General features: G+C 37.1%; 1 long non-coding RNA gene across 6 annotated transcripts; it reads left to right on the top strand.

Annotated features, from left to right (window-relative positions):
- The first annotated feature begins 885 nt into the window (after positions 1–885).
- LOC147995105 (uncharacterized) lies at positions 886–11,060 on the top strand. Of its 6 annotated transcripts, none has more exons than XR_015686209.1 (6): positions 886–969; positions 1,943–1,978; positions 8,549–8,584; positions 9,564–9,636; positions 10,179–10,222; positions 10,851–11,060. It is a non-coding gene; the product is annotated as an uncharacterized LOC147995105 (long non-coding RNA). The 6 variants fall into 6 exon arrangements; XR_015686211.1 differs by having other exon boundaries at positions 9,561–9,636; XR_015686210.1 differs by having other exon boundaries at positions 956–1,022.
- The last annotated feature ends 1,025 nt before the right edge of the window (positions 11,061–12,085 follow it).

Raw genomic sequence — 12,085 nt, 5'->3', positions numbered from 1 at the left:
TGAAACACCAGCTTCAATGATTAACAATATTTTCTAGGACACATAGCATTCCAACACAGTCTGGAAAAGTCATAAGATTGGAAGAAGGAGTTGAGGTGGGAAATACAATGCTTCATTCTAGTAAATGTGTAGTCCTGGTGCTCTGCCATGGATAACTCCTTGTAGCCCCTTTGACACACCTCAGGATGTTAAACTCACATTAAACTCAAGTAATGTACTTTTTTGGACTGACTTCATGTAACACAACAGTTTCTGAGAGTCTTGGACATTCTTTATAGGTATGGGCATTGTGAGAAACAAACTTTTTATAATGTACCAGATATTATGTACCAGACAGTTATAGGACATAAAAGTAATGATCTGTGCAAATTGAAAACCTAGTTGAATATCATGCATATGAATACAAATACATGGTGACTTATAGAAGTAAGACTAAAGTAATGAATGGAGATACTTGTAATATTTACTGTAGCATATAGCACCATAGTTGATACATATGAGAACAACCTCCATATTATATCACTCATGTTCAGACATTCACAAGTATAAACATGTATGTGGGCACATACATGCACATACACACAAATTATAGTCACGATAAAATTATAATTTACAGCATTAACAATGAACATTATACTTAAACAATAAACAAATGGTAATTCTAATATTTGAGCTGATTGATTGGAGTGTTCCTGTAATATCATTGCTAAAGTCACCATTCAGATGTTTGAGAAAAAAACATGTTGGCCTTGTCACCTCCACCTTATCCTGTTGGCTAAATTCCCTAAAAGGAACCACTGATGACAGTCTTCTGGTGTGAAGTCACCCAGTTAGGGTTCAAAGGTACCATTGTTCTACTATTTTTAAAAGCCAGTTGCCCTCTGTAAGCCAATACAAACAACTCCAGAACCTACTTCATGATGCTGGTGCTTCTGCATATAGTAGCATTGATAATCCTGGACTCAACAGGTAAAAGCCAACTCAGAGTGAGAGTAGAATCTGCTGTGGGTTAGGAGACACTGGTAGGTAGGAGAGAGGTAAGAAGGGAATAGAAGAGAAAAAAAGAGAGTATGAAGAGTTCTTATTCTCATCCTGCCCTTAGACACATTCAGGTCATCCTATTTCATATTCAATTGGAGTTACAAAGAGAAATGTTGACAAGAAGAACAAACATTGTTTCATTTGCGGACTGAATCTCTGTGCTGTAAGGATATGTGGGAAAGTTAGTAAGAGATAAGGAAGGCAGTGAGGACACAACTGAAGAATGCATGTGTCTACTCTTGCTGTAGAGTAGACACGGGACAGATGCTGGAGGGAAACGCACAACCCTCTGTCAGAAACAGAATTTTATATCAACTCTTTACAAATTCAAAGATAAATGCATTTCCTATGTAATGTGTTTTCTCTTACATATTCACTATTTTAAATGCTTCAAGTAATTTTTGAGATACTATACACATCTTTAGTTTAGGTGGTCTTACTAAGATATATAGATACATTCCAGGGGTTGGGGATTTAGCTCAGTGGTAGAGCGCTTGCCTAGGAAGCGCAAGGCCCTGGGTTCGGTCCCCAGCTCCGAAAAAAAGAACCAAAAAAAAAAAAGAGTCCTAGATACATTCCAAATATTTAATGAAAATAACTCATAAAAGGATAACACAATTTGGTACTGAAATATGAATATTCAGCTAAATCAGCAGCAAAAATGAAATATGAGGGCTAGCAGGGAGGACAATTTTTCTGCAGAGCAGGTGGGTAACAGCATAGTGGGAGTCATGCAACCTCACATCTTCCTCTCTGTCCAACAGAGTTTCAGGGTGACTAGGGAACTCAGATATAGTTTATGTAGAAAGTGGTGAGAAGTCATACTTCATTACAGGATGTTTGTGACCTTGTTGGGTCTGGAGACTCGACTCTTTGCTTGAATATGCCTTTTATTTCTCAGATGCATATTTTGAAGATGCTGCAGAAATAACTGAAGGTAAACTGAGTTCATCCTCAATCACTTCTCTCCATTTTCCCAGTAATTTATTACTCCTCCACTATCATTATCAACATTTTTACTCTGAGGAATGAATAGTTATTATTTTTCCTAAAGACATAGGCAAAGTTTTATGAACATATGGGAGGGTGGGGTTATGATCAAGACCAGCAAATTAAACAATAGTGTGCATTTGCATTAAAGATATTATAGTATTGGCTTAAATTTGGTTTTGTCATGAAATGTCTTATATCTCTATATATAGCAATTGAAAGTTTTGCATGGTATATATGCTGGCTAGCTTCTGTGTTTTCTTGAGTCTATAACATATCTGTTTATGCTTTTCTGGCTCCAGTGACAAGAGAAATGTAATTCTAATTGGCTTGCATTTTTTCATCTTTATTAACTTGAGTATTTATTATTTACATTTCAATTGTTATTCCCTTTCCCGGTTTCCAGGTCAACATCCCCCTAACCCCTCCCCCTCCCCTTCGATATGGGTGTTCCCCTCCCCATCCTCCCCCCCATTACCACCCTCCCCCCAACAATCACGTTCACTGGGGGTTCAGTCTTGGCTTCCCCTTCCACTGGTATTGGCCTGCATTTTTATAATAACTTGGTATTTCTCCCTTGAAACTTTTAATATTCTTTCTTTGATCTGTCCATTTATTGTTTTGATTATTATGTTCTGAGTAGATTTTCTTCTCTGGTCCAATGTATTTGGTGTTGTATGTTTTGGTTTGTGTGTGTGTGTGTGTGTGTGTGTGTGTGTGTGCGCGCGCGTGTGTGTGTATGCGTGCATGCATGTGCGCTTGAACTCCTTTATAAACTAAGAAAATTTTATTCTCTGTGTTGGAAATATTTTCTATTTGGGCAGTGGCCATACATACCTTTAATCTCAGCAGAGAAAAACCTGCCTTGGGTGGTGTGTGTGTGTGTGTGTGTGTGTGTGTGTGTGTGTGTGTGTGTGTGTATGAATGTTTTCCCTGCCTTTGTCTTGGGTTTCATCTTGTTTTATATTCCTTTTATTCTTAGATTTGGTCTTTTCATAATGTTCTAGATTTTCCGAATATTTTGTGTCAGGAATTTATATGAAACATTTCCTTTGAACAATGTATCCATTTCTTCTATCATATTTTTAGTGTCAAAGAATCTTTCTTTTACCTCCTGTAATACATTGTTGAAACTTTCTTCTGTAGTTCCTGCTCGAATTCTTCCACTTTTTAAATTTCTAGAATTCCCTCAGTTTGGGTTTTCTTTATTTCCATTTTCAGGTATTAAACAATTTTATTTGTTTCCTTCCATTGTTCATGATTTTTGTCAGAGATTTATTCATTTCCTCTTAAATATCTCTATCATTCAATCAGGCTGTTTCAATATATTTTTCTTACATTTCAGCTATGCTGGCATATTCAGGGCCTTTTCTGATAGGATAGCCAGGCTCTAGTGCAAGCGTATTGTCTTGATTGTTATTGACCTTGTTTTATGTTTATCTAGACATCTTGAATTGTGAAAATTATCATTCTAGGAATATCATTTTCATTGTTGTTGTTGTATGGGCATTTCCCCCCATGGTTTCTATTTCCTTTCTGGTTTTAGAGATTGTGATGGCTGTGTATTGTTTAATATGAGATTTTTGTGGATCTGATTACTTTAGCCATCCATCTTGCAGGTATAATGTGTTTCTGTTTTAATTGGGAGCTAACTCTTAGGAATGGTTTAGGCTAGGTGTGTGAATGTGTACATAGGAGGTAGGAAAGCTAAGTTAAATATTTCATCAGGATCCACTTATTTAGTTATTATTATTATTATTATTATTATTATTATTATATTTTGGAAATAATTATTTTGGAATGGGGTAAATTAGTAACTTCAGAAAAGTCAGCTATAGAGCTGGCATGAAACTCAGAGATTAGATATGGAGGAAAAGAAGGAGAGGTGAAAATTTAGTCTATCTGCTTCCCTGGTAGGGATGGCTTGTGGCTTAGCAGGGAGTGCCTGCTAGAGTTGTATCTGGAATAAAAGAATGAGGAGAAGAAAGGTTGGAAGAGATCTGTATTGGAATGGGGTCAGAAAGGAAAGGGGGAATAGCAGCAAGTATTTTAAGACAGACATGTGGATGAAGGTGAAATATAGGACCTGGAGGAAAAAAAGAAGAGGTGAAGATCTGCAGTCAGCAGATCTTACCTAGCAGGAGTGACTCATGGGTCAAAAATAAATGTTTTGTTTACAAAAAAAATTGAGAGTAAAATAATGACCTTCTAGGAAAAAAAATCACACCTGAAATAAAAGATTAAATGATGAAATTTTCTAAAATTAAATGACAAAATGACAGACATAGGAAGAAAATAGAGAAAATACCATATCAGATTAGAAAAACATACATAAATGTATGTGTTTTATATATTTCAGACACATTCACATTATAGTTTCACAAGGTATGTGGGAAACAATAAGGACAAGAATTATATAAGAAAAACCCCACGTATTGAATACTAATATATTTAGAACAATACACATAAAATGTGTGTGTAACTTAGGGACATACCATTTGGCTGCAGTTGATGGCCAATACAAAACAAAATCAATGGTAATTTTGTAGACTTTTTGCGTCCCATTGCTTTGTTTGGGCATTTTTTGCCTTAATGACCTTTGGAGTGATTATTATGGCTTCCAATTTTGTGGTTTGATGTGTTTTTGTGTGTTTGTGTGAGTAGTCACTTGGTTTTCTTTAGTTCTTAATTTTTCCTTTTCTTTTAATGTGGGTAGTTTGGATGTTTTGGGGAGCCTCTTTATGTTCTAAAGAGAAAGAAAAAAGGGCAAGGAATTTGATTGGTGGGTCTGACCTTAGAGGAATTGGGGATGAAGTATCATGATCAGAATATATTATATGAAATTATTTTCAATAAGAACAAAAATGTGATTATAAACAGAACACAATGACAATGCCACAGAGAATTAAATTGCTATGAGACTTGCTCAGCCAAAAATTAGCTTCAATAATCAACAATATTTTCTAGGAGAAATAATGTATAAACACAGCCTGTAAAAGTCACAGGGCAGGAAGAATATGTGGATACATAAAGTACAATGGTTCTTTCAAGGAAATGTATAGTTATGGTACTCTGATATGGAAAGCACATTGTAGCTTCTTTTTAAAATACCCTTCAGGATGTTCAACTCATCTATTTCCTTTAAGTCCTCTTAAAGCAACAGGACTGAGCTTCTGTAATATAACAGGTGCTGAGTATCTAGGTTGTTTCTGTGACTAAGAGATGTTGACAGTCTACTGATTTGTTGGAAGCAAAGTTTAGAGCAATGATTCAAGGAATGGCCATTCAGAGTCTGACCCACATGTGACCCATATACATATAGCCACCAAAATTAGATAAGATTGATGAAACTAATAAATGCATGCTGAAAGGGACCGGATATAGATCTCTCCTGAGAGACACATCCAGAGCATGTCCAATACAGAGGTCAATGCTAGCAGCAAACCACTGAACTGAGAATAGGACCCCCTTGAGGGAATTAGAGGAAGTATTGAAAGAGTTGAAGGAGCTTGCAACCACATAAGAACAACAATGCCAACCAACCAGAGCTTCCAGGGACTAAACCACTATGGAAAGTCTATACATGGACTGACCCAGGGCTCCAACTGCATATGTAGCAGAGAATAGCTTTGTTGGGGCATCAGGGGAAGGGGAAGCCCTTGGTCCTGCCAAGGTTGGACCCCCAGTGCAGGGGAATATGGGAGAGGGCAATAAGGGGGATGCATAGGGGGAATACCTGTATGGGGGAGGGGAGGGAATGGGGGCTTATGGACAGGAAACTGGGAAGGGGAATAACCTTTGAAATGTAAGTAAAGAAATATATCTAATAAAATATTTAAAAAATCTGTTTAATACAAAAAAGAGATGTTAACAGTCAAACTTCTTATAAAATGTATATTTTTACCAGAAAATTATGGAACACAACAGTAATAATCTATGCAAATTAAAAAATCTAGTTGAATATCATCGACATGGATACAAATATACTGTATTCTGTAGAAACTGGTATAGAGTAATGAGGGAGATAATTATGATGATTTCTGTACCATATAGCACCATAGTTGACATAAATACCTGTACATGTGCAAACACTTTCCATATAATAAGGCACTTATGCCCACAATTCACAAGTATGAATACACACACACACACACACACAAAATCACAGTTTCCATAGAAATATGGTTACAGTATTGACAACAGGATTACAGTTAAGCAATGTGTAAACACTAATTCTACTGTTTGAGCTGATTGCTTTGAGTACTCCTTCAATATCTTTGCAATGGTCTTCTTTCAGAAATTTGAGAATGACATATGGACAATTTCTTTTCCACCCCACCATGTTGGGCCATATTCCCAAAGAGGAACCAGAGATGACAGTCTGTAGGTGTGAGGTTACCCACTGGGATTCAAAGGTGCCATTTTTCTACTAAATTTTTATAAAGCCAGTTGCATTGTGTATTCCAGTATATACCTGTTAAAAAAAACCCAAAGCCTCCTACAGGATGCTTGTAGTCTTGCAAACCGTGGCTTTGATGTTGCTGAGCTCAGCTGGTGGAAACCAACTGAGGGTGGGAGAAGACTCTTCTAGGGCTTAGGTGACATTGCTAAGTGGGAGAGAAAAAGGAACAAAGTAGATGAGAAAGAGAAAAAGGAAAAAGATAGGCTGAACAGTTTTTATGGCAAAGACATTCTATCCTCATGACATATTCAGGTCATCCTACTTCATGACCAGCTGGTATTCTAAAAAGGAAGTATTGAAAGGAAGAGCAAAATATTGTTTCATTTGCAAACTAAATGTCTGTGATGTAAGTTTATATAGGAAAGCACTAAGAGATAAGGAAGCCCAGTGCAGACATAAGTGAACAGTGCATGTGGTTAGCCTTGTTATAGAGTAGACAAAGAACAACTGAAGGAGTTCAATGCACATCTCTGCTGTCAGAAAAAGAATCATGTGATAGTCTCACCTCTTTACAAATTCAAAGACAATTGCAACACCTAACTTCACTTGTTTTATTCCCTTACATACTCACTACTTTAAAGTGCTTCAAGTACCTATACTATAAACATACTATATACATGTTTATTTTTAGGTGGTCTTCTTGAAAAAAATACATAAATACATGCAAATATTTAATGAATAACTCATAAAAGAACAATAAAATTTGGCACTGAATATGAATATTCAACCAAATCAGCAGCAAAAGTAACAAAATGTGAGGGCTACTAGGGATGACAACTTTCTGTAGAGCAGGTGAGTAACAGCATAGTGGGAGCATTGCCACCTCCCATGGTCCTGTCTGTGGAGTCTCAGGGTGGCCAGGAAGCTCAGGTACAGGTTTTGTAGAGAGTGGATAGAAGTCATATTTCCCTACAGGATATTTTTTGACTTCCTTAGAACTGGAGACTTAACTCTTTCCTTAAATATGCTTTTTATATTGGACATTGAACTGCCTGAGGATCCAGCTATACCTCTCTTGGGCATATACCCAAAAGATGCCCCAACATATAAAAAAGACACGTGCTCCACTATGTTCATCACAGCCTTATTTATAATAGCCAGAAGCTGGAAAGAACCCAGATGCTCTTCAACAGAGGAATGGATACAGAAAATGTGGTACATCTACACAATGGAATATTACTCAGCTATCAAAAACAATGACTTTATGAAATTCGTAGGCAAATGGTTGGAACTGGAAAATATCATCCTGAGTGAGGTAACCCAATCACAGAAAAACACACATGGTATGCACTCATTGATAAGTGGCTATTAGCCCAAATGCTTGAATTACCCTAGATGCACAGAACACATGAAACTCAAGACGGATGATCAAACTGTGAATGCTTCACTCCTTCTTTAAAAGGGGAACAAGAATACCCTTGGCAGGGAATAGAGAGGCAAAGATTAAAACAGACACAGAAGGAACACCCATTCAGAGCCTGCCCCACATGTGGCCCATACATATACAGCCATCCAATTAGACAAGATGGATGAAGCAAAGAAGTGCAGACCGACAGGAGCCGGATGTAGATCGCTCCTGAGAGACACAGCCAGAATACAGCAAATACATAGGCGAATGCCAGCAGCAAACCACTGAACTGAGAACGGGACCCCTGTTGAAGGAATCAGAGAAAGAACTCGAAGAGCTTGAAGGAGCTCGAGACCCCTTATGAACAACAATGCCAAGCAACCAGAGCTTCCAGGGACTAAGCCACTACCTAAAGACTATACATGGACTGACCCTGGACTCTGACCTCGTAGGTAGCAATGAATATTCTAGTAAGATCACCAGTGGAAGGGGAAGCCCTTGGTCCTGCTAAGACTGAACCCCCAGTGAACGTGATTGTTCGGGGGAGGGCGGCAATGGGGGGAGGATGGGGAGGGGAACACCCATAAAGAAGGGGAGGGGGAGGGATTAGGGGGATGTTTGCCTGGAAACCGGGAAAGGGAATAACACTCGAAATGTAAATAAGAAATACTCAAGTTAATAAAAAAAATATACTTTTTATTTCCTAGATGTAGTTCCTACATATGCTGGTGAATTAATGTCAGGTAAGCTGAGCTTATCCTTGATCACCTTCTTCATTTTCCCCAGTCATTTATTACTTCTCTACTGTACTTACCACTACTATTACTATAAGGAATGAATGGGTATTACTTTCCCTAAAGACATGGTCAAAGTTTTACCAACATTGATATGGGAGGAAGAGAGCATGATCAGAAACAGCTAATTAGACAATATAGTACATTTGACTCAATTACCATAGGAGATGTCTAGCTATAACTCAGTCAGAAATGAACACTGAAGCATAAGTTAGAAGTGGCATAATCCTGGATCCTTTGTGGTACTGGGAGTCCTTGACTGGCTTCCTTCTGCAACTGTTTACTGGGAAAATGGGTAGAAATAGCTGTGTATAACTTTATACTATGTTTGAATATTCAAATTTATCTCTTTCCTCATCAAAACATTGATTAAATACTTTAAAATTCTGAATATACAATCATGTGTTTCTGTCCCGGCTTCCAACACTGCCTTCGGCAATAGGGTCCTGCACATATAACTCTAACAAAATACTTAGAAATAGAGATTAAACTCATGAGAGTAAGCTATTTCTGGTTCAAGAAATGTAATTGGAACATATCTCTGTTAAAATGCATTGTGTAGCTTTCCTCCTGTCTTTGGAGATATCAAATCTAAAATCTAGTAACATACATCTTTACTATCCATTTCTTACATTATCACTATTTTTCTGGATTCAGAAGAAGTAAATTATCCCAGGAACAGAAGTCTGTGACATTTTAAATTTCAGTATATGGATTAAGAGAAAACAAACTCAAAGATCAGTGAGCAGCAGGGGCTTGGCAGTTGAAAGACAAGTTATATGAAACAGGTAGGTGTGTGTGTGTGTGTGCTGTAGTAAGCTCATCAGTTCTGGCACTAGCCTTACAGTATTTGAAGAAAGCAACAACCATGAAAGATTTTGAAGGTTGATTTTTGAACTGTCTTCTAAGAATGATGATCTTTTAGCAGGAGTGATCATAAAAGTATCAAGAACAATGTCTTCCTCCTTCTTTGGAAGATCAAGAAGATCCACAGCAATGAGGTACAGAGCTCTACTTTATTCTCATGGTTTCCTAGACAACAAATGGCAATTTTGCCCTCATGGACATGGTAACCAACAAGAAGCAGCACTGATGTCTTTAGGCTTCAAGTGTCAACCAGTGTTTTCCCAGGAAGAAGTCCTCAAAGACTTCTCTAAATCCAACCACCTCAGTAATATAGATGCTAGTGACAAGTTTGAGTCCTCTTTACTGATCAGACTTTCATATCCACATTTCCCCATCTGCAGTATGAGAATTAATTAAGAGCAACATGTTGTAAGGAAATACTCCTGGTCCCCATTTGTAGTATTTCTATTCAGATATTAGACAATAGTATACAAACATCTTGGCACTGGAAAGTTTTCTATGTACTTGTGCTATTCAGGAGTAAAATCTTCAATTTTGCTTTTCCATGATTCATACAAGGGTCGAGTTGTATCGTTTTATGAAGTACAGCAGGGAACTTTCTTTGTACTCTGTCTAGTGTGTTTTAAGTCAATGATCTCACCCCTTAAGTCTCTCACAATTCATCCTCTATTTCTAGCTCATCAGAATCCTGAATGATACCTTAACATATTGCTGCTAAAGGTAATCCATACTTTAAGACATTAGTTTTAAATCATAAGGTTCTCTAGCTAAAAAAGAGTCTACATCACATGAAAGCAGGCAAATAATTCTTATATTTCTCTCTCCACCTGTCCCCAAATCCACATTTATTAATTCTATTTTCTTCTCTACAAAAGTCTTTTCCTCCATGTGAACACTTTATTATATTTTACATGTAGTTCTACATGTTCATCACTGAGAAAAACACTTGCTAGGAAGAAATGAATATACATTATTCACATACACACATTTGTATAATATTATGTTGTTTTATAGCAAATATTTTGTTCTTTTAAAAGCAAATATATACTACTGTGTATTTTGTGTACTTCCCTGCCAAATCATTTCAGTAGATATGCAGATAGATTTGTTTTTTCTAGTATAAATATAACAAGAACCATCTTTGTGGATACATTATCTCAGGTTATTAGGAACAAATTAGAACTCATTATTTCTTCAATTTCCAATAGGAGTGATGGAAAGGTTTCTGTATGGAATTGAGGAAGTTAAATGGGGTGGGGTGACTCACCTTTCTTCTCAGTGTTACTTGCAAGCCCTGGAAAATTCTAGTATATCATGTCTAATAGTCATCTTTTCTCCTCCATTTCAGAAACTTATGGCATTGTGGTCATAACAGCATAGTCAACATACAAATAAAATAATTAGCATGCAATTTCTGGTTGTTGTCTCTCCTTCTGGAAGTGTTCTGATAAGAACATAAAGGCCACATAAGACTATTCAAGGTTCCTGGCAATGAATACTTCCAGAAGATCAATTGTATTATTAAAACTAGTGATAAATAAAAGTCTTCCCTTGTGTACATCCCCAACTTTTCTCTTCCTAGAACTAATAGCACAAGTGTGTGTGTGTGTGTGTGTGTGTCTGTGTGTGTACATGCATGTGTGTGCAGATGTCTTCTCCCATGATATAAGGTTTTGTAGACACTAGTGTAGACACCGTTTGCCTTCTTCTAGCACTCTCCAACTTACTTCTTCAGTCCAAGTCTCTCCTAGACCATGGAGCTTCCTATTTCAACTAGGTTTGCTGGTCACAAGCACCCAGGATCCACCTATATCCCTCTTCCTCTCTCTCCTACCAGCGTCTGGATGGTAAATGTGAACGGGGATCGTAACACAGGCACTCTTACTTGTCCAGCTAGCTTGAAGGACTTAGCTTATTCTCAGAATGAGATTCTTTTCCCTTGCTTAATATCATACTTCACAATCACCAAGTACAACACACAACCATGCACTTAATCCAAATACCTGATGCTTATGATTTTCCTTGTAAAATGCTTAGCAAGTAGTTAATATTTATGTTTTTTCTTAACATGGCTGGTTCTCTTTAAACATGTCACAAAACAATCACCAAATATCATTAAGTGCCTTTCATACAACTTTCCTCAATTTGGATGATTTCTTGAAAATTTCCTTTTCTTTTCTAAAATTCACTTTATATTCCAATGGCTTCTCCCTTCTCTCCCCTTTTCCTAGTCCCACCATTATAAACTGTCCCGCATTACTCTCTTCAGAGAAAGGGAAGCCTCCCTTGGGTACCAGCCTACTTTGGGACATCTAGCCACTCTAGATCTAAGTATATCCTCTCCCACTGAGGAATGGATTGTAAATGCTAAATGATCTCCCATATAGGAAGTGATTTTGTTTTAACCAAGTGAAATGATACATATTCTGAATTAATGATATTTTATTTACTATTTTCTTGAAAATTTGAAGCCACATATTCTATAATTATTTAAAAATAATTGTGACAAAATATTCCCAGATCCCCTGTGTCTGTAAGCCTGCATTTAGTTCAATCTCATGCTAGATTTACAAACCAACTGAC

Source organism: Rattus norvegicus, chromosome 4, assembly GCF_021556685.1.
Source record: "Rattus norvegicus strain SHRSP/BbbUtx chromosome 4, alternate assembly SHRSP_T2T, whole genome shotgun sequence".
Lineage (NCBI taxonomy): Eukaryota > Metazoa > Chordata > Mammalia > Rodentia > Muridae > Rattus > Rattus norvegicus.
Note: the sequence above shows the minus strand (reverse complement) of the source record. Positions and strands in the feature narration are given on the sequence as shown.